Here is a 23589-nt window from a genome sequence, read left to right on the forward strand (position 1 = left end):
CATGCGGTCCATAGACATCTGCACTAGATGTGGGTATAATGTCCCTGCAAAGTGCACTATCTTACTGTTCCTTTGCCCGGTATTGCCACCTTTAGCAGATAAAAACCGGAGCTGTCCAAGTCATACCTGAAGTTCAAATAAGTAGGGATTCTAAATACAGCTCGTGTGATATTCAAGTTCACTGAATTCAAGTACTCTGGCGTTTCGTCTTCAGACCACCGATGCAATGGGCCTGTTGTGGGATGGCCTGCAGTTTGAACTTTGTTTCATGGGGCATTAGCTGACCAGCAGCATTTCAGCAAAAGTCTGATTGTGAGGAAAACCACAGAGATTTAGCAGCGGCTCTCTGGTTAACAGCTGTATGGATTAGGGTGCAAGGGTAGTTTGCACTCCAGTGAGTTATGTTGATTCGTCGACTCGGTATGGTTTTGTGCCTCTGGCCGGCTGGTGCCATTTCTGTGGCTCCTTTGACCCATCCTAATGAATCTTTCTGACCCTTCCTTTTTAAAAAGAAACAGTAGGTTTCTAATAGTAGCAATAGTTTTGCTTAGAGCTGGAAATTGATGTCTGGAATATAGCTGGCAGCTGATTTAAAGAGAAAGTTATAGAATAGCTTTGGATTTCAGCACTCATTTTCTTGCCAAGAGCTTAAGACATCTTACCAATATTAATTATATAAGTTTTGTTTAATTCCAGCTGGACAGGTTTACTGGTGTCACTTAAAAAAGCTGTGGCTATTTGGACCCCAGGGCAACACATTGGGTAGAACTTTAAGGCAGATATTGAAAAAAAATATTTTTAAGCTCTTTAACTTTGGAAGACATTTGCACTTTTTAGTCTCCAGGGGGAAAAAAAATCTGTGAATAGCTAATTGTTAAAGTCAGGGAAACCATGGAGAACCACCAGGTGCGATATTTGGAAAGCATGTCTATTTGATATGAATGGTAAATAACGGAATACAACTTCTACCTACATTCCCGGTTCTGGTTTCCTTTTGTGTAAGCAAGAAAAGGAACATGGGAACATTGAACATGATGTTCAATATGGGTGTTGAACATGAAAGGATTAGGTGGGCTAGGGAATTTTTGTTTGTTTGTTTGTTTGTTTTTGTTGTTGTTGTTGTTGTTGTTGGTTTTGCCCGTGGCTGTAAATTTGGGGCTGCCTTTGCTTAGATCACATTGTATTTCCTGATATATGATTAGTAAAATAATGTTGTGTTTCACTTTTGTGATATTCTTACCTGATGTGTATAGTCCCAAAGTGTAACAACCTCATTACTGAGTTTATTTACCTATCATTGTATCCTTGATGGAAAACGTCTAAGGGTGTGTTCACCTGTTAGGAGATGTTTAGAAAAACTCAGGAGATCTTCATCCACTCACTCTGTCTTAATAGCCAGGTCCACAAATTGGGCAACTTATGAACAACAAGCCTTTAGTTCTCAGAAACTCTAGAGGTTGTTGAGTTTACGATCAAGGTGCTAGTGGGTTCGGCTTCTGGGGAGAGAGAGAGTACTTTCTCATTAGTACACAGTGCCTTTTTTTTTTTTTTTTTTTTTTTTTTTTTTTTTTAGCTACACGGCAGAGGACTCAAGGCAGCTCCTGGGACTCTTTTACAAGTCACTGGGCATGATGGCCTCTCCATCATGATCAGCCTCTGCTTCATACTAACATGTTGGGAGTTAAGTTTTTAACACATAAATTGGGTGGACTAAAGGACCCGGGAGATAGGTCAGTAGGTTAGATCTTTGCCATGCAAGTGGGAGGACTTAGGATTCTTGGTCCCTGGGTACAGAGACACAGATCTGTAACAGAGACAAGGGCTAAGACAGAGAGCAAGAAGGCACCCCGCTGCCACTGGCTTGCCTGAGAATCCAAGAATCTTTACAAAGTCTGGGAAACTGAGGACCTCTTTCTTGGCCTGGTGCAGAGGCAAGGTCTGGGTGGTTTAGACACAGGTGTCGTGGGTGTTCTTGTGTCTGTGTGCACGTGAGAGTCAGCAACAAAGCACGCCAGGTGACAAGGAGTCCTGGGTGCATTGCTATAAAGACTGCTATGTTTATGGAGGAGACATTTAGAGGAAAGCCCCAAAAATTCTTCTTTGAAGTGCTGATCAAGCATATCTAAGCAGGGACAGAAGGTCAACTTCCAAGAACAAATGATCATTTATCATTTATATTCTAGGAAATGTTTCGGAGGGAAGTGTGACGTTAAATTACAAATGGACACAGGCTAAGAAGATGGGAAGAGCTAGTCAGACTTGCACTCGATGACTTGGGTACAGCAAGGGACACAGAGTTGAAGGGAAATGGGAAGATTTTTCAGACGTTTGAATGAAAGGAGTAGATAATGTAAACGTAAGGCTACTAAGGCTTTCTCCTTCTCAGCATCCTTCATTTGGTCCTTCAAGGCAATGTGCATCACTTCCCTTTAAGTATTATGCCAAGTCCAAACACACTCTAGCACTTCCGTTGCTCTGGTCCCCAGCAGCGCCACTGCCATCTTTTTTTCCTGGACTACTACAGTGACCTCCCAGATTCCTTATTTCTCAGACTTCTCCCCCTGAGATCTGCTTCGCAGAGGGACATGACATTGGGTCTGTTGGAAATGCATGGGGGTTGAGTATCACTGCTCTGGGTTAAGTCCTAAAGGCCTCCCATTGCGCTGGACTGAAGGTCAAGTCCTTAAAGAGACAATCAACAGCTGGTCCATTTGCTCTTTAGTCTTGTTGTCTTCTTAGGAGTCCACATGCTCACTTTGACATCCCCCACACACACCACCCCCCACCTTTCTGACAGCATGCTGTGGTTGATGTCCCTATCTGGAGCAGACTTTCTTCAAGTGTTCACATAGACAATTTCCTAACCTCCTCTTGACTGTCACTGTTGATCACCTTTTCAAAACTGTCCCAAACACTCAAGATAAGCAGGAAAGGGAAGGCTTGATTCCTTGTGACTCAGTTTGGCAGGTTTCAATTCCCAAACAGTCGCTTGGCTGCTTTGGGCCTGTGTTGGGAGAGTACTTCATGGTAAGAGCAAAAGGTGCCAGAAACTTGTTCTCCTGGACATAGGAGAATGAGAGGAAGAGAACACTGTCCCACAATCCCCTTGGGGGATGTTCTTCAAGTGGTCTAGAAGCTCTCACTAGGGTCACATCTTACAGGTTCCACCAACACTCACCAGCAAGGAACTGGGGACCAAAACTCTAAGAAAAGAACCATTGAGGGACACTGCAGAGGCAAAAGGTAGCACATTTGCCTGACTGTCACCTTCTATATAAGCTGTACCCTGGCCGACATATTTATATTGTGGCACAGTCTCCATGCCAAGTGTTATCCTGACTCTGGCCTGTGTCTCCTTCCCTGTCTGTCTCCTTCCGTCCCTCTCCACTGCCTCTTACTACAATACAGTTTCAAGAAGGCAGGGATTTTTGTCTCTCTTGCTTGTCTTGGCAGTCCTCAGGGGAAAGAATACTTTGTGGCACACAGTAGGTGCTCAAAAATATAATATTGGAAAAATACCTAATTCAAAACTTTCCATAAGGCATCCAAATATGAGACATTGTAAATTTACTGACTATCAGGTACTTATGTTTACTAGTGCTTGCACATAGCATCTTATAATAGTAGTCAGGCCATTGGTCCTCAATTTACAGAAAAGAAACAAAAAAAAAATCCACCTAAGTTTTAAAACCAGCAATTTTATGGATATACACATATGAAATTCTTCTTCTAAACTGTAGGGTTTCTCCCCGCCCCCCACTATGGGCATTATTTTAGAATAGTTGAAACTACCTAACTCTTTGGCCAATTAAGACAATGTCACCTTTGAGCTCAGCTAGGAAGGACAAAGGATAAAGTTACAAGACAGTGCCACAATTTGAACCATTTTGAGAATTTTCTCAGTAGCTAAAAATAGCTTGGTGATGAAAAGTGACTTGGGTCTAAAGGAAAGACAACTGGCAATTTCCCAGTAAAGCTTGAAAAAAGTTAAGTAAATTAAGACCCTGAGTGTTGAAAATGTAAGTCAGTCACTAACTTGCTCAAGGATATAATGAGTACTTTCTTGGCCTGAGACTCTGCATTACAGATTTCGTAATGAGTATGAAATATGAGCTATGCTCCAGTCCATGCAATAGCTAGAAACGATGCTGACGTTGCAGCTAAAATCAACCCTGCATCCTGGAGTAGAGAGGAAGGATGGGAGGGGACTTGTTATTTATCCTGCAGGTAGATAACACCTCTTGATACTGTTGCTGTTAAGTTACCCTGCGAGGCTCAGGCCTCATTCTTACCATGCTAAAGAAAAATTCTGGTGTTTTCTTGCGTTTTAAAAATAGTGGATGTTTGTTTATGTAGTAGCTTCCAGGAAGAACATGATCTGGGCAGGATACAAGGGATGGGATAACAATTTAGATGTAATATGAGTAAATTAATAAAATACATTATATAAAAAATAAAATAAAGGTTAAAAATAACATAAAGAGCATACTGATCTTGATGATATCAACTTGGAGAAGCCAGTGGGAAGTGAGGGAAAGATAATGCTTCATTTAAAACATGTGACTTGTTTGTTTCGTGAGTTCCTTTGTCCGTTCTTGAGAAGGGCAAACTTGACACCATCCAAGTTCAGCAGCCTTGCCTGCGAAGAGAGAGGTATCAAACCCAAGTGACCCCAGGCTTGCACTGTAGGGCTTGCAGAGAATGTGTGTAGAGTTGAGAGTGTGGCATTGCTGTTCAGGTGATCCACTCACCTGCCTTCCCACCCGCCTGTTCCAAGAGCAATGATGTGAGAAGCAGGTGAAATAAGTATGATGAGAAGACGGGCTAAATATCTTCTGGAAGGAAGAAGAGCACACAGCAACAAGAGATGGTTGTGGCACTCAAAATCAACTGTAGCAGCTGATGGAGCAAAGTTCTGTCATGCTGAGGACAGAGCTGGTCAACAAAGTCCCCTCCCCACCCCCACCCCCACCGCCCTTGCATTCACCAATCATCCCAGTAGCATTAGTAACTGATTTAAAGAATGGCACGGCCGGCCGTGTGACAGACCTAGACCCCCTACACAAATGTAACAGTCGTGCAGCTCGGTCCTCATGTGGGACTCCTAACAGCAGGAGCAGGGTCTGACTCTGACTCTGTTGCCTGCCTCTGGATCCCTTTCCCCCAGCTGGGCTGCCTTGTCTAACCACTACAGGAGAAAATGCACCTAGTCCTACTGCAACTAGATATGCCAAGGCAGGTTGATATCCATGGGAGGTCTCCCCTGCTCTGTGGAGAAAGGGAAGGGAGATGGAGGAAGGGGAGGGGAGAAGGAGAGGAAGCTCCAATCAGGGCATAATGTAAAAATTAATTAATTAATTAATGAGGAGTGGCATGGCCATGCTACTGTATAAACATGGCTACCAATGTATGGACAAAGAAAGCTATAGAATAAGTGTATGGCTGCATTAAAAGGGGCTGGAAGGAGACAGTCTCTCTTTCCATGCCCCCACCTTCTCTGAATTTTTCAATAACATATTGTGAATATTTCAAGTCCATTTTTTGCTATACTTCATGTGGCTATAGTAACTGCTGGATGGCTGTGGCAATTCTCAGCATATTGGCTTAAAAGTCATTCTGACAGAGCCTCAAAAATAAAATCCTAGAGAAACAAAGTTTACAGGGCAGCACTGATGTAATGGTCAGGGAGGGTCCTGGGGGAAGGAGGGATGACTTAACATAATAATGTTGCATTTTCTAAGACGCAAATGCTATATGAGGCATTGTTCAGGCATTGCTAGGGCTCTGAGCTATCAGATCAGTGCTTGGGGTGTGATGAGTCTCCTTTATCTAAAAACTAAAATCCCTTCAACATTTGTTACTATGGGATCTGCTTTTTCAAAAAACACCCTAAGTTTCTCAAAATGAAAGTTGTCAACTCAGATATCAAATAAGAAAATAGCCCTCGGAGGAATATATTATTTATTTATTTCCTTTGGCAACATTCAATCTATGATATCATCTTTTCAACAAAGTAATCAATAGAATGCGGTTTAAGAAGGCTCTGGAGAAGCCATTATTAGTCCTCTGCAGCATTTTCAGAGACTCACGTGGGTATGTTGGGGACACTGAGTAGGACAAGAGGAAGCTGAGGCCTGATTCTAGACAACTCCTTCAGTTTTGGCAAGACTGTACATTGCTGGGACCAGCTTGTTACGTCTTTAATGTTACTGGGTACCATCTAGCACTCTGTGTTTGTTTTCACTATGGCATCATCTGAGCCTCCAACAGCCTTAGGAAGGATGCAATGTTGAGGGCATGGAGCTTCAAAGGTTAGGTGATAAACTATTCACATGAAGTTGATAAGCTCGGATTTGAACCTACAACTTTCATCTTTACCCATCTTTCTTCTTACTACCTTGAAATGCCAAGATAGCTGCTAAGTCACTTCATGTTCCCAATTTTGATGCCCACAGTTACAGCCTCAGTTGAAAACCTGTTTTGCATCATCTCTTCCTAAGATCATCAGTTTTTGAGGACCCATTTAGGCCAGGCAGGATTGACTATTCCCCTACTAAGAAAGGAGAATAGATTCAAATAGGCTTAAGACTCTCCCAGGTGTTCGTATGATGGAGTCTAGGTTCCATTTTCACTAACAGAATGGCAGCTATTTATGGAAGTAGCTAATTCTAAGCAGCTCTGACTAGATGACTTCAGTGTTTTGTTAGATCAGGAAGTAAAGATCAAGATTTATCAGAAGGACTCGAAGATGCTTAATGGACCTAACTGAGCAAGGATGGTGCAATTTGATCATCACTAGGAATAATAATTGGAATAGACTGAGACTTACTAAGTGTGTTTGCTCATGAGTACAAAATTATCTTGAAATTGGAACAATGAGCTAATACACCAATTATTGATCTTCACTAGAGGATGCTAATAAAAACCAGAAAAATATTTTGAAAAATATTATATAACTACAGAGAATCAAGTATTGTATATTGATTGAATCCCAGACTTCAGTCTGCCTTTATTTTGTGAGTGCGCATACCCCTGTATGAAAGACATTTGATGATGAGGTGATAGGCTCTCTCTTTTTAGAAGTATTGGAAGCTGAGAAGTCTAGAAGATGCCATAGAAACAGTTACCTTAATGCATAGCCTCGTGAGTTGGTGGCTTTTGGTAATCAGTGCCTGCCTCCATCTTGAAGTGTGGCACAGCCATGTACTGCCCCTCCCGTGCCATCCCCTTTGACATAGTCCTGCCAACTCAAAGGGAAGCTGCATCCCATGAAGCTTCTTCAGCCAACTGGGAAAGGTGATAGTGAATACCACGGGAGTAAAGTCAGAAAGCAGGAGACTTGGTAGGACCAACAGCCCAGTGTCTTCAGTAAATAGATTATAAAGAACACAAGAAAGGGGTTGAGAGAAAGCTGTGCAGGGGAAGGGGGATCTGTAAATTGAATGGAAACTGAAGGACAGAGCAACCAATACCAATTATACAATTTATGCAGATTCTGAACCAACTCAAAACTCAATTAAGTGATGGCGTTTAGGACACAACTGTGAAAGAGAACATTGACCTGCTCTTCAACGAGTCTGATGTTTTGTTTATTCTCACCATGACAATGATATACACCATATTTTCCAACAACCTTATCATTGTAGTTACAGAAGAAATGCTATTGTCCCTAAGATTTGCTTCAAAATAATATGGGAGCAGGAGGATAGGTTGAGATACTATATGAAGAAATGGTTGTCAATCAGTAACGGTTGAAATTGAGTAAAGGAAATGGAGAGGTTCCTTACACTTTTCCATTTAGTGGATGGTTAAATTTTTGTTACAAAAAGTTTTGAGAAAGAAACTACATCCTTACTCAGAGCCTGTCTCCCGTTGACAATCACTCACAAAGGGAAAGTTAGTTTCTTCCAATGGAGTTTCACTGGGTACAGTCCACAGTGAGGGACAGTCCCCATAACCAGCAGTAGGTGGACAACACAAAAAGAGCTCAGTGGTATTTTTGGAGATTTTTTTTAACTTGTAACTCTTTTACATATATATTATGGCTTCCAGTTTTGTGGGGTTTTTTGTTTGTTTGTTTTTGGGGTTTGGGTTTTTTTTTTTTTTTTTTTTTTTTTTTTTTGGTCTCTCTATGTAGCCTTGGCTGTCCTAGACTCACTTTGTAGACCAGGCTGGTCTCGAACTCACAGAGATCCACCTGCCTCTGCCTCCCGAGTGCTAGAATTAAAGGCGTATGCCACCATGTCCGGCTTATGAGATTTCTAAGTGTAAAATTGTGTGTATATGTTAATTGTGTTTTTTCTTTCTTTTTTTTTTTCTGTTTGTTTTGTCTTATTCTGGCTTGTCTGTTCTAGTTGCCTGTTTGCTTTCTAATGAGGGAGGGAGAGAGACAGACAGACAGACAGACAGACAGACAGACAGAGAGGAGAGGAACTTGGACTGGTCAAGTGTGTGTGTGGGAGTGATCAGATTATATTATATGGAAAAATCTATTTTCAACTAAAAATTAAAATTATTTTTTAAAAAGCTTTTAGAAATGCATTGTTGGGTAGAGAGATAAGCCCTCACCCTTTTTTAACAAGTGCTTTGGGGTCCTGCTAGAGGACAAAGCAGTATGGGTAATAATGGCATAAGAGGTTAAGAGGCACAGCCTTGGTGAATGAGGCTCAAGAAGACCCTCCAGGACCCTTTGCCTTTGTCAGAGCCACTTCCTCACTCTGCACAGCACTCTCCACTGTCTCCTACTGACCAGACTTCTCCAGCTTGCTAGCTCAGATTTCTTTGAGTTTTGCAGTGTGCGAGGCTCTCGAGAGCAGGGGGCAAGTCTTAGGTTTATTCCCTCCAGCCTATGCCTGATCCCGTGGGGCAAATGCTCAGAGCTTGTTAAACTGAACTAAAGAAATTGACACTTAGGGATGTGGAGTCCAAAGTCTCACAGCAGACTCGTGTTTTCATGTAAACATTAAGTTCCCTGACTTCAGGGAATCCAAAGCCCTATCTACCTTGCCCTTTTCTCCTTTAGAGTTAAGACACGAAGGCGTCTAAGTCAGTTAGAGAAGTGACATATTAACACAGAATGACAGAAAGGCATCATCCACTGCTACTCACCGGAGTGTGGATGACCACAGAGCACCACAGGACGGACTTTTGGCAAAGTCATAGACCATGGAGGGAAACAGCCCCAGGACGTACAACATCCTGTGAATTGGAAGATGAACAGAAATGGGTTCTGTAGGACCTATAGGCAGCACAGAGGAGGAAGGAGACACTTGGCAGAGCCCAGTGGCCTGCTCCGTCTATGACAGAGGAGCAAATGAGATTTAGAAAGGAATTATAATTGCTTTCCAAAGAAGCTTGTTATGTTTGAGCAGTCACACCACCAGCACATTGTTATGAAAGAAAATTCCACTCTGTCTATTCATGTGAATACAGCAAGGACTGTTTTCTAGAGACTTCCATGAGTAGAGCTAGTGCTAATCTTTCTGGGGATTTTTTAGAGAAAGGAGGCAGTCCAAGAAGAGCCTCTGAAAAATACCTTTGTGGGGGAAAAGGAAATCAGGTATAGGTTGTGTCTTTGTAGAGGTGTGTGTTCTTGTTTAAACACCAGCTTAACCTTTGAAACGTGTCGTCAAAGCAGCCTATAAACACAGCATGACATTCCAGCACACAGGAGGTGAGTCAGGAGGGACAGGTGTGCAAGGCTCCTTAGCTACACAGTGAGTTCAAGACCAGCCTGGGGATCATGAGACTCTGTCTCAAAAGAAAATAAAACATAACAGACAGACAAAAGTCAGTTGATGAGATTGTTTTAAGAGACACAGTCATGTACATTTCTCCAAGATAAGTATAAAGGAAACTTCAAAAGCTAAAAATAAAACTCCCAGAACCTAGAGTGATGAGCAAAAGATAACTTTTGATAGCAAATACCTTTCCGAGAAAGATAGATGTCAAACCTAGTGATGGTCTACGGCTGACTCCATTCTTGCCGGCTTCACCTTTATCTGTAATATAAAAGATATATATTAGCCAGGCGTGGTGGCTCATGCCTTTAATCCCAGCACTTGGGAAGCAGAGGCTGGTGGATTGCTGTGAGTTCGAGGCCAGCCTGGTCTACAAAGTGAGTCCAGGACAGCCAAGGCTACGCAGAGACCCTGTCTCGAAAAACCAAAGAAAAATATATAGATAGATAGATAGATATCTATATATATATATATATAGAGAGAGAGAGAGAGAGATATCAGCTTTGCTTTCTGGGTTGTGGTTGTTGGTTTGTTGGTTTGTTTTGGTTTTTGTGGTGTGTGTGTGTGTGTGTGTGTGTGTGTGTGTGTGTGTTTTGTTTTGTTTCCTTTCTGGGTTTTTAATGTCATTAGAAAGACACTTCCTTCCTTTGGGACACCCGAGATCTATCCTGGAAAGATTCAGAAGGAAGTGCGCCCTCTTGGGACACATTTTCCTATTCTCTTCGTTATCCAGCGGCAGAGGTTGCCAAAAGCCCTCCTCATCCCTAAACATTACTCCCTGCGAACGGCTGGGAGCTTCTCGTCCTCCCTAACCATGCCAACCTGCCAAGCTTGGGGTAAATATAGATTAGCTATTGTCTCACTTTCCTAAGGCTCCATAATAAATGACCACAAAAACTATACAGCTTAAAACAACAGCCATTTGTTCTCTCACAGGTCTGAAAACTGAACGCCTGGAATCAAGGCTTCTGCTCTCTTGGAACCTCCCAAGGAGCTCGCTTTCTTTTCTCCTGCAGCTTCTTTCTGGTTAGCCCCGGGAATTCTGTGGTCCGTGGCAGCACTGCTTTAATCCTGGCCTCTGACGTCACGTGACCTTTCCCATCAGTCTCGTGACCTTTCTCTCTCTTCAATGCTGCCTGTGTGCATTCTCTCTGATAAGGACGTTGGCCAGTGGGTCCTACTGGACAAGCGTCATTCAGCGTAACTTCATTCTCACTTGACGGCATCTGCAGAGACCGTGTTTCGAAGCAGGCTCCCTCCCATTCACCATCCTAGGAGTTTGGGTTGCAGAATAGCTTTCCCTTGGATGGGTTTGTTTGTTTGTTTGTTTGTCTGTTTGTTGTTCTGTTTTGTTGTTATAATCAAAAGGTAGTAAATTTTTTTATGCTTATTTATTTATTCTCCTTGATGGGAAAAGACCTAGTCTGTTTAAATCAGATGTTTCTCAGTCTCAGTTCTGTAGGAACAGGAAGAAGATATTTCTTTCTTTTTTTAAAAGAAGATATTTCTTTACTACACGGAGACACCCTACCTAGTTCCTGACCGTTAAATAACAGTAGTAATACACTGTGCATTATGATGGACAAGAGAAAAATTAGGAAGAACCAGAAAGAAACAAGGAAGGAAATTCCATTATACACTTCTAAAATATGAAAACCAGCAGTCTAAATTAATCAGGTTTCAAAGCTCTCATAACAGCTCCACACAGAATGGAGTGTGCTAATCAACGGCAGCTCTCATTGGCTGGCCAGCCTGTCACGTGTAACAACAGCAGCTCTGATTGGCTGGCCAGCCTGCCACGTGTGAGAGGTTGTCAGGTAGTTCTGGAACTGTCTGATTTAGACAAGTCTATAGCCATAGCATGTGCGCTATTTTGGGTGGCTATGGGAAATTTTGAGCACCAATTCACTACTTCTCTGTGGCTTTTAATATCGCATTGCCATCTAAAGCTGAGAAAGGGGCTGCAGGAGATGAGATTAGCCTTCTGCTCCTTCTCGGTATAGCTCATTGCTGTGTACAAAATGGTGCCTGCACTCTGTGTGGGACAGGATCTACTTCTAAAAACATGCCTTTCTCAGTTCTTCATAGTGTAATATGAGATGTGGGAACATAAGAGGATGTGAGCGTCCTTTCTGGAAAATGCATAAGTTGTTATATTTTAGGAGAGCTGATAGCTGTTTGTCACTGTGAAGTGTGTGTGTGTGTGTGTGTGTGTGTGTGTGCATACATGTGAATGTGCGGGCATGCCTGTATGTGTATGGTTTGGGGTATGTAGGTTCACCTGTGAGTGTATGTATATATGCATGTGCACATATGCGTGTGTATGTATGCTTGTGTGTATAGGTGTGTCCTTGTGTGTGAATTTGTGTGTGTGTGTGTGTGTGTGTGTGTGTGTGTGTGTGTGTGTGTGTATGTGAGGGAGGGAGGGAGGGAGGGAGAGAGAAAGAGAGAGAGAGAGAGAGAGAGAGAGAGAGATGATGTCATGTGTTTCTTTTCGTCTCCCTCCTTACTAAAATAATTGGAATTTTCTAAAGGCTCTCTAGTAACATAAGATGTCTCATTAGAGAAAATTAATATTCAAAGGATCCATTTATTTCTAGAGAATCTAAAATTTACTTTCCCTCCCATAGACAAGTAAAATATTCTGTACTGTAAGACCCATAATCATGTCCCTCTCTTCTGAGTAACAACTAAGCTGTTATCCCACAAACAGAAGCATTTCTTTGGCTCTGAACTGCCACACTTCAGAACCTTTTTAAATTAGAGCTATTCAGAATGAATTATCAGTTGAAACTCCTTTCTCTGGAAAGAATATAATTTCATCTACAGGAGACGTAGTGACTTAAGCTGTTTGCCTTATGTAGGTGCAAGAAGAGAGGGGGTCAAGCTCTGAGTCTGTAAACACATCTCTTTGATGAGAACCAGGTTCGTGCTGAGATGAGAAATTGCAAAGCAAGAGAATCTTTATCATTATATTTCTAATATCTTGGAGGGAGTCATTGAGCTGCCAAAACAACATGTTAAGGGCCTGGTCTCCAGGACTGGATGGTGCCTGAGGGACCAGGAGTCAAGAGTTTTAGAAGCTTTCCGTGTGTTTTTTTTTTTCCTGAAGCAACTAAGATGAAAAGAGTTAATCAGGAGATCTGTGGTTATATAAGAGGTGATCAGGTCAGATGTCTCATATATCTGGTTTGGGGCACATATTTGGGGCGACCAAACTTTTCCATGGGAGATTGTACTGGGTGATAACTCTCAAAGAAGAGAAGAAACGACAAGAAACTTTAAAGTTGGAAAGTGAGCTTTTCTACTACTGACATCTGAGAACACCCTGGCCTCTCCATAGACATGTGACCGAGGGAGCCAAGGCGACTGGGGCCCTTCAACCCTGGAGGGCCTGAGGAGGCTGAAAGTGGGTCACATCTAGACAGGGAGGCTGCTGTCTCTTTGCAAACCAGGCTGACTTTGAGTTTACCAGTCCCCCCATGTTTGGGCTGGCTACCTTTCCAGAGGTGGCCATTACAAGATGAGGCATGACTTGAAACTTCTGAGGGTGGGTCCTAAATACAAAGCTCCAGGCTCAACAGCCACAAAAAAATCCCCCTGGAAATTACTGAGAAAGACACATCCCCTGTTCAAACAAGAGCTACGCAAGAACCAAGAGCCTTCTGACATGGTTGGGGTTCAGGGGGAAAAGACTAAGGACCCCTTGACAACGAGGCTTGGGTTTTGGGGCTTCTGAGAAGTTGTAGAAAGCTTGAACTGATGAGCTAAGGTTCACTGGCATGTGCCATTTACTAGGAAGAGTATTGATATTTCATGGGGTCTTTGTTTTGATCTGTTATCAATGCTGGTCAAGCTTTACCAACAGCAGCAGCTTGGGATTGGGAGTGTGCCTATATTCTTTGCTCTGTAACCAGTGTATCACAGACTGGCCTCAAACTGGCCATGTAGCCAAGGATAACTTTGAACTTCTGATCTTCTTGACTCTACCTTCTGAGTGTTATTGGGGTGATAGGTGTGTGTCATGTCACCATGTCCCGGTTACATGGTGCTGGGGTCCAACCCAGAGCTTTGTGCGTTCTAATCATGCTCTCCCCTGAGTCAGCTACACCCTCACCCCAACGTCAAGGTTTGTCACAACCCTAATCCGACCTGTGTTGGACTGCATGATGCCTCCTCCCAAATGCAGCTCCTGCCTTGGAACTACAAGAGCAATGCAAAGCTCTGCCCCTGTTATACACTGAGTTGTCCTATCTGCCTGTTTTCTTAATACTTCTGATGCAGGTGACCTTGTCTGGAAAGCACATACCATCCCTGCTGCTCCTGCAAGAGAGCAGTTGCCTCTAGCTGTCATCACAGAGGAAAGGAAAGGTCCTGGCTCCCATCTGCAAAGAAATGTTGGCACTCATTGTGTTCCTGAATGCACAGATTACACTGTTTATGTATTTTCTTGATTTTATTTTTATAAAATGAATTTTAAAAGACATTACACCTAAGTAGTGCTTTGGGCTTTCTGTTTTGTTTTGTTTTCTTGATTTTATTTTTATAAAAATGAATTTTTTAAAAAAAATTACACCTAAGTAATGCTTTGGGCTCTCTGTTTTGTTTTGTTTTGTGTGATAAGGAACTCTGCAGAACACAGGAAGTTAGCTGTGAGCTGGGTAACCTGCTTAATAGATCAAATTCCATCACAGAAATTTAGGCTGAAGTCTAAAGTTACCTTCTAAGTGTTAGGCCATGTGGCTTTCAAAAGAATATTGGGTTAACTCAGTCAGGGCTTTCTCCTTATATGGCATCATTTTGAAATAAAAATTCAGCTTATACTATGGAAAAAAGATTAATATCTGCATAGGTTTGATTTAACAGATTATAAAATGACATGTTCTGATAACTGAAGTAAAGTCCAACAAATGAACTTACTTATATATGTTTCAGGTTTTGAGAAGTGAGAAGAAAAGCCTTATTTCAGAAAATATTTCCTAGTCACTGAGAAGAACCATGCCTCCATTGTCCCAGTAAATAGAAGGATTAAGTGGTCATTTTTGACATACGTTGTTCGTGATAGAAAATGGCTTCTTAACCCGAGGCTTTCCCAGACTCAGTTGGATCATGCCTGAGCACCTGGAAGTCCAGGAATTATGTGAATCATATCGAGCATGCAGTGTATTCTGATGGACACGGTTTTCCTTGAGAGAAAACCTATAGATGCTATCCAATACCTAGATTCTGTTCTTCCAATGAAGTTAAGAATATCTGATATTCATTCTGTGATCAAATTTGACCGTTAAGTGGTTTCCACTTCTTAAAAACAAAACAACAACAACAACAACAACAACAACAAACCCCCCCCCAAAAAAACTCACAAACCTCTTCAGAATGTTTTAGTAATTACTCAAGTCTGCTTGGGCTTCACCTTCCACCATATCCACTCATTTTGTCCACAGATCACCCTCAAAGGCAGAGAGGGTGACCTTTCAAGTTGTGGATCAAGAAATTTAGGAGACAGCAAAATGGCTCAGAAACATGTCATTGTGCCCAGAAATCAGTCATGGTTGTTTTGACTTCTTGGTTGGTCTTGTGCCTTTCACCTGAGTCCAATATAAAGAGAATCACAAAAGACTCATTTAAAGGGTATAGAGAGTTCATTCCTCAACTCAAAAACAAACAAACAACAAAAACCCCCTCCTCTTTAATACACAAAGCTCAGCAGTTTAGAAACCACTTCGATGATAAAGATTTTCAGGCAGTGTCAGGGGGACATAAGCCAGACACACATGGCTGTACACTGCCTCCGACAGCAGCCTCTGGACCTCTTTTCAGAGTTCATTTCTACTCAGGTCAAGCCAAGATTCCTGATTTCACTGCAGAAAAGAATTTCAGAACAAGTCAGTATGAATCAAAGTTGGAGTATATTAAAAGGATTCCTTAACATAGGTTGTCTGGTTTTTTACTGCTACGACAAAAACACTGACCTAAGCCAACTTGGGGAGAAAAGGATCTCTTTGGCATAGAAGTTAGAAGCCATCGTCAAGAAAGTCAGGGCAAGAACTCAGGCAAAGACCATGAAGCAATACTGCTCACCCCAGGGCCAACTGTCCAAGGATAGCACTGCCTGCAATGGGCTGGGCGATTCCTCATCAATCATCAATCAAAAAAAGGCTCCACAGCCTGCCCTTCAGGCCAATTTGGTGAGGAGCATTTTCTCAACTTAGGTTCTCCTTTCTCAGAAGACTCAAATGTATGTCAGTTTGACAAAAAGCAAAAACAAAAACAAACAACAAAAAGAAACCTACCCAACAAACAGGTGCCTAGGAAAAGCAAAGTGTACACCCAAGATCATGAGTGTCAGTGTCTCAAGAGTGAGGCATCCTTTCTTGTCTTTACGATTGTCACACATACCATTTTGGTGGCTTCTGGAGTTGTATCTCCCAGGGTTGCTTACAAATGTGGATGAGATCACAGGTGGCTCCTACAGTGCAGTGGGTGAGGTAACAGCTGGTAAAGAAAAACTGCAGGTCACAAGATTTGCACAAGGATGCAATGGCACCTTGTTACTATAAACTAAGTTCGTAGTGTCATTTATGGGATGCCTGTGAAATTTCAGGCTCATATCTGAAACCAGGAGTAAGATCCTACTCGAAGCTCATCTATGCCCATGCCTTCAGCAGCCTCCTTGATGTTTTAATGACACTATTTGAAGTCTCTTGTCTTAGAGGGAGTATTCTCTCTAGGTATCTTCACAGAATCTCTTAGCTCTGCTGGTAAGCCTGACTCCCGACTAGAAAAAGACTTCAACCAGACTCTGGTCCTTGCCCTTCCCATGCCTCTTACTGTCCCCTGCCTTTTCATGGTGCCTTAAAATGAAAGAAGTCAGACTAGTGGAAAGCATGAATTATGTGTTTATAATTAGGAAGTGCTTCTCAACAGATGGCGTTCTTCAGGCTCTTGCTCTCTAAATTCTAATAAGGAAAAAAAAAATCATAAAACACTCTGAGCATTTGGGTACAATGTACCAGTCGGTCACAAGATTCTGCCTATGTACTAAGTGCTCCCGTTACAGACATGAGACATAGGACTGGAGCGACATGTACAACGGCTGCAAGGCTTGGCCAAGGACTCCATGTTGATCTTATGACCCTAGCTTGTCCCTGCTCACTGCGGGACAGCTGTCCTCCTGGTGCTCTGAGGGCATCAGACTGAGGTAAGGTAGAGTACACAGGTGGCCTTTATCCCATGGGACCATTTTTACAGACCTGTGTTGGAGAGGGAGCTGTTGACAAAAGAAATTCCAAGCTAAGGTAAACAGGCCATTCCCAAGAATCTAGATTAGAAGGATTTTTTTCCAAGAGTACAGACTGTTTCTCCACACCAAACAAACAGAGGCAAACCAGACCTATGACAGCAAGAAAAGTCCTGAGCTCCTGAGTATAACATCTTCTCTTCTTGGAAGTGCGGCCTTGACTTTTATGAGACAAGGAGAAGGGGGAGGGTGTGAGTGCTTACATGTTCAACTTAAAAAAAAAAGAAAAAGAAAAAGAAAGGACAGCAAGACAGATACAGTGTGGAAAAGGTATCCCTGTGTTCTCATTGGCATTTTGCAAAATCCCATAGTAATTGTAGCACAGTATTTATTACTATTATTTCTAATAGTAAAACTTTTTCTTAGATGGAGCTTTGCAAGTAAGTAAATGGAAGACATTTTCTTTTTTCTTTTTTTTTAAATTTAATTGTTTATTTTTTGTTTTTTGTTTTTTTTTTTTTTTTTTTTTTTGAGACAAGGTTTCTCTGTGTAATCCTGGCTGTCCTAGATCCCTCTATGTAAATCAAACCGACCTCTAATTTACAATGATCCGTGATCTGCCTGCCTCTGCTTCCTGAGTGCTTGGCCTAAAAGATATGTACCAACATGCCTAGTATGATTTTTAATGCTGTTTCTATTCATATATTTATCTTATTTTTATCTTAAAAACAACTATTTGGTTCTCTCACATTGTTTTTATTAGCAAACATTAGTTGTCCATAATAATTGGTTTCATTATGACATGTTCATTCATGTATATAATGTAGTATTTAATTGCTTTTAAAAGTTATTCTTTTATTTTTTTGAGGTTATAATTACATTCTTTACCCCTTCCCTTTCCTCCCTCCAAACTCTCCCTTATTTCAAATTCATAGCCTCTTTTTTCATTAATATTTGTTACATGATTTTTATATATACATATATATTTCTAAATATAACCTTGATTTGTATAACAATACCTGTATGTATGAACTCAATGCTGACCATTGGTATTGGGTAACCAGTTAGTGCACTCCTCCCTGGGGAGGACCATCCCTTCCACTCTGTCTGTAGTTATTTGCTTATGGTCAAGGACTTACACTTTTCCCCCTCTCCAACCCCCACGCACTTTATAGTGTTTCTTCTTGTTCTTGTTGAGCTCAGGGTTAGCCAGTCATGTTGGTGGAAACTTTATGGGTGTGGCTTCTAATCCTAGGAGAAATGGTCTCACAGCAAACTCCCTGCCCCTTTTGCTCTAGAAATCTTTCTCCCCCCTCTTTTGTAATGACCCCTGAGCTTTAGGTAAGGGAGCTGTAGTGTAGGTGCATCCCTTGGGACTGGGCACCACAGATCTGCATTTTGTTTTGTAATGGGTTTTTTTTTTTTGTAATAGTCCTTGCCTGTTGCAAAAAGAAGTTTCTTTGATGATGATGGAAGACTACACTGAAGATAAATATTTAGAAATGGCTAAGGATTATGCAGGTTTAGTAAAGTTTTAATTGTACATTCTCCTCCAGTATCCATGACTTCACTAGCCCTGGGTGACCAGGCTAGGTATGACTTCCCTCTTGTTGAAGGGGTCTTAAGACCAACTAGAGGCTGGTGGTAATCGTTAAAGTACGAGCACCATTATTACACATTTAATGTCCTCATGCCATACTAGTGGCTGTTGTGGTACACAGACATCATAGTTGGTTAACTAAACTACACCAAGAGCACTAAGAGGGCAAAAGAAAAAAAGAATAGGCTAGGCTTTTTAATGGATAAAGTACACTGCAGTAGTGGCAATCGTACTTTGGCAGTAACCAACAGCTCTCTGGTTGGACCTAAGACCAGTTCATCAAGAGGGGAGGACTGGGAAGCCAACCAGCTGTTGGCTACTTCCCTCCTTTTGAAGCTCGCTTGTCGAAGAGATATTTTTACAACTGGGCTCTACTGAAGCTTCACATCTTAAAATTCCCTGGGAAATACCTGGTCTGTGTGTCTCAGTTTTGACACCTGAGAGATTTACATCCGGGAGAGAGCACATAATGTGATATAGAATAGTCTGCTGACACAAAAGAATTGTTCAAGTCATCATTCTGACTGGGAGCTCCAGTGACAGAGGAAGCTCTCAGGCAAGGTCCTGTTACGGATGTCCAAAGGACGTGGGCTTGAGAGCTGTGGCTCGGCTTTGAATTCCAGCTCTTCTTTGTCACGGACACTTATTAAACCTAACAAAGTACCACTTGTTGTGTTGGGCACATTGCACACGTTTTCATATGTGAGGTTGGCACCACGGGTCTCTGTTTCCAGATGAGAAAATGGACTACATAAGGCCCAACAATCTGCCCACAGCTGCAACCAAGCACAGGGGATTCAGCCTTCGGTTAGTGCAGACTCGGTAAGCACAAGCAGGAAATGAAGAAAAATGAGACATTTTACAGGGAATGCCAGCGAGGTGATAATTTCTAAAGCAAAGTTTATTCTTCTCAAACAAAAGAAAGCAAAGGGCTGGTGTCATGGTGCATGCCTGCAAACCCAGTTCTGGGGAGACTGAGAGGCGGGACGGTCACCCGGGTTTCCCCTGGTGTGAATTGGAACTCTCGGCAGAGGACAGATACCTATGTTATACGTTCTACAAGGCTAACTAACCAGTTAGAACCTCTGTGGCTGAGGTGAGTGGGAATGGTGCAGATAGAGAGCAAATTACCATGCTGTCTTTAGCCCCTGGATAGGGGCCATTCATTGCCTATCACTGTCTGACCTGACATCAGTGTGAAAAGCATATGAAACCTTTCGGTGCTAACAGACCACTAGTGTCCACCAACCCCCAAGCTAAGACTGTTGTCAGATAGCATTTGAAACCTATTCCACTTTTCTGTAGGCCTAATGTTTCTACCAATGGGTTTTTTTTTAATGTATTAGGTGATGACTTTCTCTTGTTTTGTAACTATAGAAATTTTATGAAACTACTACCATGTTAGAAAAATGGTATTTTCAGTACCTGAATGTATGTTCCAAGACCATGACCACTCATATTTACTTCTAGAATTAAAAAAAAAATCTTACAGTGTTTGAGGTACAAGGCCTGTGTTTCTGCATTAACACTGACGGGTTCTAGGCCAGCCTAGGCTAGAAAGTGAGCAAAGAAGGAAGGAAACTGAAGGAAGAAAAAGGGGTTGTGTGAGAGAGGGGATGGGGGGGGGGGCGGGGAACACAAGGGTCATGCTGAGTCACATGAAAAAGGTTCATCATGACCCCAAAGATGGAAACATTTCTGAACATGCCCAGTTTACGAGTACGACTCTTCATAAACAACGGTCCTCTGGGCAGAGACTTAGCATTAATATAAAGCTATAACGACCATACTTTAGATCATGCACAAATGCGCATCAGTGATTTGGGGGTCATTTCTTGTGCTTTTCTCTGTAAGTCTTATATGAAACAAAACAAAGAATGAAAGACACCCTCCCCTAGCTCCCATATGCAAGCATAGGAACGTTCGGTCAAAAGCTGACGAAGCCACCAGGCTAGTGGTTACCATGTTTAAACTCGTCTCTCCGCCGTCAAGCCCATGCTTTCCCTATTTTTCCATATGAACTGTTAGATGATGGAAGATTAATTTACCCAAAGCAATCTTGGTATATGCAGTGGCACTTCCATAAAAAAGTCCTGGTGCCTCTTTCTTTCTTTCTTTTTTTTTTTCTTTTTTCTTTAATTTATTCAGATTGCAACTCAATTGTTATCCCATCACTTGTACCCTCCCGTTCCTCCCTCCCTCCCTCTTTCACCCTATTCCCCTCCCCTAGGTCTAAGACCGAGGGGGACCTCCTCCCCCACTATATGGTCATAGGCCATCAAGTCTCATCTTGGTAGCCTGCTTACTCTTTCTACACTCTACGTTGGTGGTAGCACAATTCTGCCACCTAACTTGCCCCCTAGGTTGATGGGTTAGGAGGCTTTTTCTTTTCTTTTTAATATGTGAGTCCACTCAGCTCTCTTTCTAAAATGCAGAAGTTCCAGTATGAGTGTGAGGACAGGGACGGATAGGATAACTTTGTCGTTCACTTGTTTGTCTCGAGTGAGGCTCTGCAGAGAGCTACGGCTCAGGGGAATGGAGTGGCACTGATCTCTCCCCGAGAGAATGAGTACGGATACCAGGTGTGCTTTGGACTGCATTCCAAAGTGTGGTGAGCAACTTTAATGTCCCTTCTTTAAGCAGCCGCAGTCCACTGCTTTGGAGGAAACGGAAGTAAGACAACAGCAAATGGGCCTGTAGGGCTTCCAAGGGCCTCGTTGTAAGCAGGAAGCCCAGAGTACTGTCCAAGCCTGGGGCCTGGTAGATACTATAGATAGAATGTCATCAGAATTGGTAGGCGATGACAGTATTTTATTGCTTTAAGTGGCAAACTACTTTCAAAAAAGCATAGAAAAAACTCTTTGGTTGTTGGTCTTGCTGCATAATTCAGAGATAGCGAGGGCTATCTAGGCCACATGGTATAAGAACAGCAGCAAGCATGCTGATGAGCTGGAGTGGTGGGAAAACGTTTCATAAAATGAGAAATAAGCCGGGTGTGGTGGCGCACACCTTTAATCCCATCACTTGGCAGGCAGAGGCAGACAGATCTCTGTGAGTTCGAGGCCAGCCTGGTCTACAAAGTGAGTCTAGGGCAGCCAAGGTTACACAGAGAAACCCTGTCTCAAAAAACAGAGAGAGAGAGAGAGAGAGAGAGAGAGAGAGAGAGAGAGAGAGAGAGATTCTACCTCAAAGGGATGTGAGGATGAAAGTAAAGCCACCTTTAACCCATTCTAATATGCAGTCGCACCCACAAAACGTCATCTCTCGGGAGCTTTCAGTCCAGCAAGAGTTACCTTTGCATGAAATCCACAGCAGTACATACACAAGCAGGATCCACACGAACCTTCCCAAGGTTTCTTTTAAAGGAAAGGTCTACAGCAGGTCTGGCCAATAAAACTGTGGCCTGTGCTGTTGGAAATCTTTCCTCACTATGTGGTCCTTCTCGGTAAGCTGTGGGCTGCACCTGACAACTGAGCATTTGAAATGCAGCCAGTGCAAGTGAAAAACACTAAATTCTCATCTTATCCAATTTACCTAGCTATACACGACAGGTCACTTTAATATCAGACAATAGAGATCTGGCATCATGAAATCATAAGACGTTTCTTTCACTTCTAAGAGACTCCAGCTGGGGCAGTGGTAGCACGCACCTTTCATCCCAAAATTTGGGAAGCAGAGGCAGGCAGATCTCTGCGAGTCCAAGGTCATCCTGGTCAACCAAGGCTACGCAGAGAAACCCTCTCTTGAAAAACCCTAGCACAGGTCTGCACCAGGCCCTCTGCATATATATTATAGCTTCTAGCTTAGTGTTTTTGTGGGATTCCTTAGTGTATGTGGGAGAGAGAGAGGGGGGGAAGAGAAGGAAGAGGAAGAGGAGGAAGAGGAGAAGGAGGAGGAAATACTTTAGTTAAAGCCTTCATTTTACTGTAAACATTTTATAGATGTGGCTGAGAAACTCAGTGGGAAATCAACTTGACCAAGGTCACATAGTAAGTAAAGGACTCAAGGACAAAGCTGGTACTCGAACCCAGTATTTCTGGGTCCTGAGAGAGAGTCATGTGGTTCTGAAATCAAGTTGGATTATCTTTTCCACCTCAGAAAGTGCCTGCTGCTCGAGCATCGTGAACTCCAGTGTCCCTCTCATTTCCTGACCCCTTCTAGTCTTGAGTCATCAATATCTCACTAAAAAGTATTTACTCGTTTCTTTTGACAGTAACTCATTGTAATATACTGTATCCTAACAGCTGGTCTCTTTCAAGGCTCTCAGCATCTTTGTTCTTACAACTAGACCTTTTCCGAGTGCAAAACTCATATCAGGAAATTCTTAGGTGTTTACAAAATATGAGATCAGAAACTTCATCCTTGGAAAGTTGAGGCTGTCGAACTATTTGATCAGATCATTGGTTGAGAATGGGCCCTCAGGGGAATCTAGGGTAATAGAGGAGAGAGAAATATCATGTGTAAGCTTTCTACTGATCTATGACATAGTAGAGGCCCCTGACTTATAAAATATAAGGCTTACTTTGGATCATGGTTCTAAAGGTTGAAACCCAACATCCAGTGTGTCTTTGTTTGGGGCCCCTCACAAGCACAAACCACTTATTTCACAAGCTACTGCACAGAGAAAAAGAGAAAGAGACAGCATCCTGCAATCCCTTGAGGGATGTAGTGGTCCAGGTTGTCCAGAGAAGGAGAGCTGATCAATGACTATGTATGTTAAAAGGAGATTTATTAGAATGCTTACAGGATGTAGTCCAGGTAATCCCACAATGGCTGCCTCACACTGGAAAAATCAGGAATCCAGTAACTGCTTGGTCCACAAGGCTGCATGTCTTAGCCATCCCAGTCTGTTGCTGAAGGACTGGAGGATTCCTGGAGATCTGATGGCCCCAAGTCCACAGTTTCAATCTAAAGAAGCTGACTCTAATAACAGCTACAGAACACTCCAGAAACAGGACACATGAACTGGCCAGCAAGAGTGGAGGCAAGCAACCAGGAGGCAAAATGCC

The 23589-nt window shown here is 42.5% G+C and overlaps 1 protein-coding gene across 1 annotated transcript in view; it reads left to right on the forward strand.

The window, feature by feature from the left end:
- PARM1 (prostate androgen-regulated mucin-like protein 1) overlaps positions 1-23589 on the forward strand; it is a 100424-nt gene that overhangs the window by 4425 nt on the left and 72410 nt on the right. The window lies entirely within an intron of this gene.

Source organism: Acomys minous (assembly GCF_964271855.1).
Source record: "Acomys minous genome assembly, chromosome: 15".
NCBI classification, from domain to species: Eukaryota; Metazoa; Chordata; class Mammalia; order Rodentia; family Muridae; genus Acomys; species Acomys minous.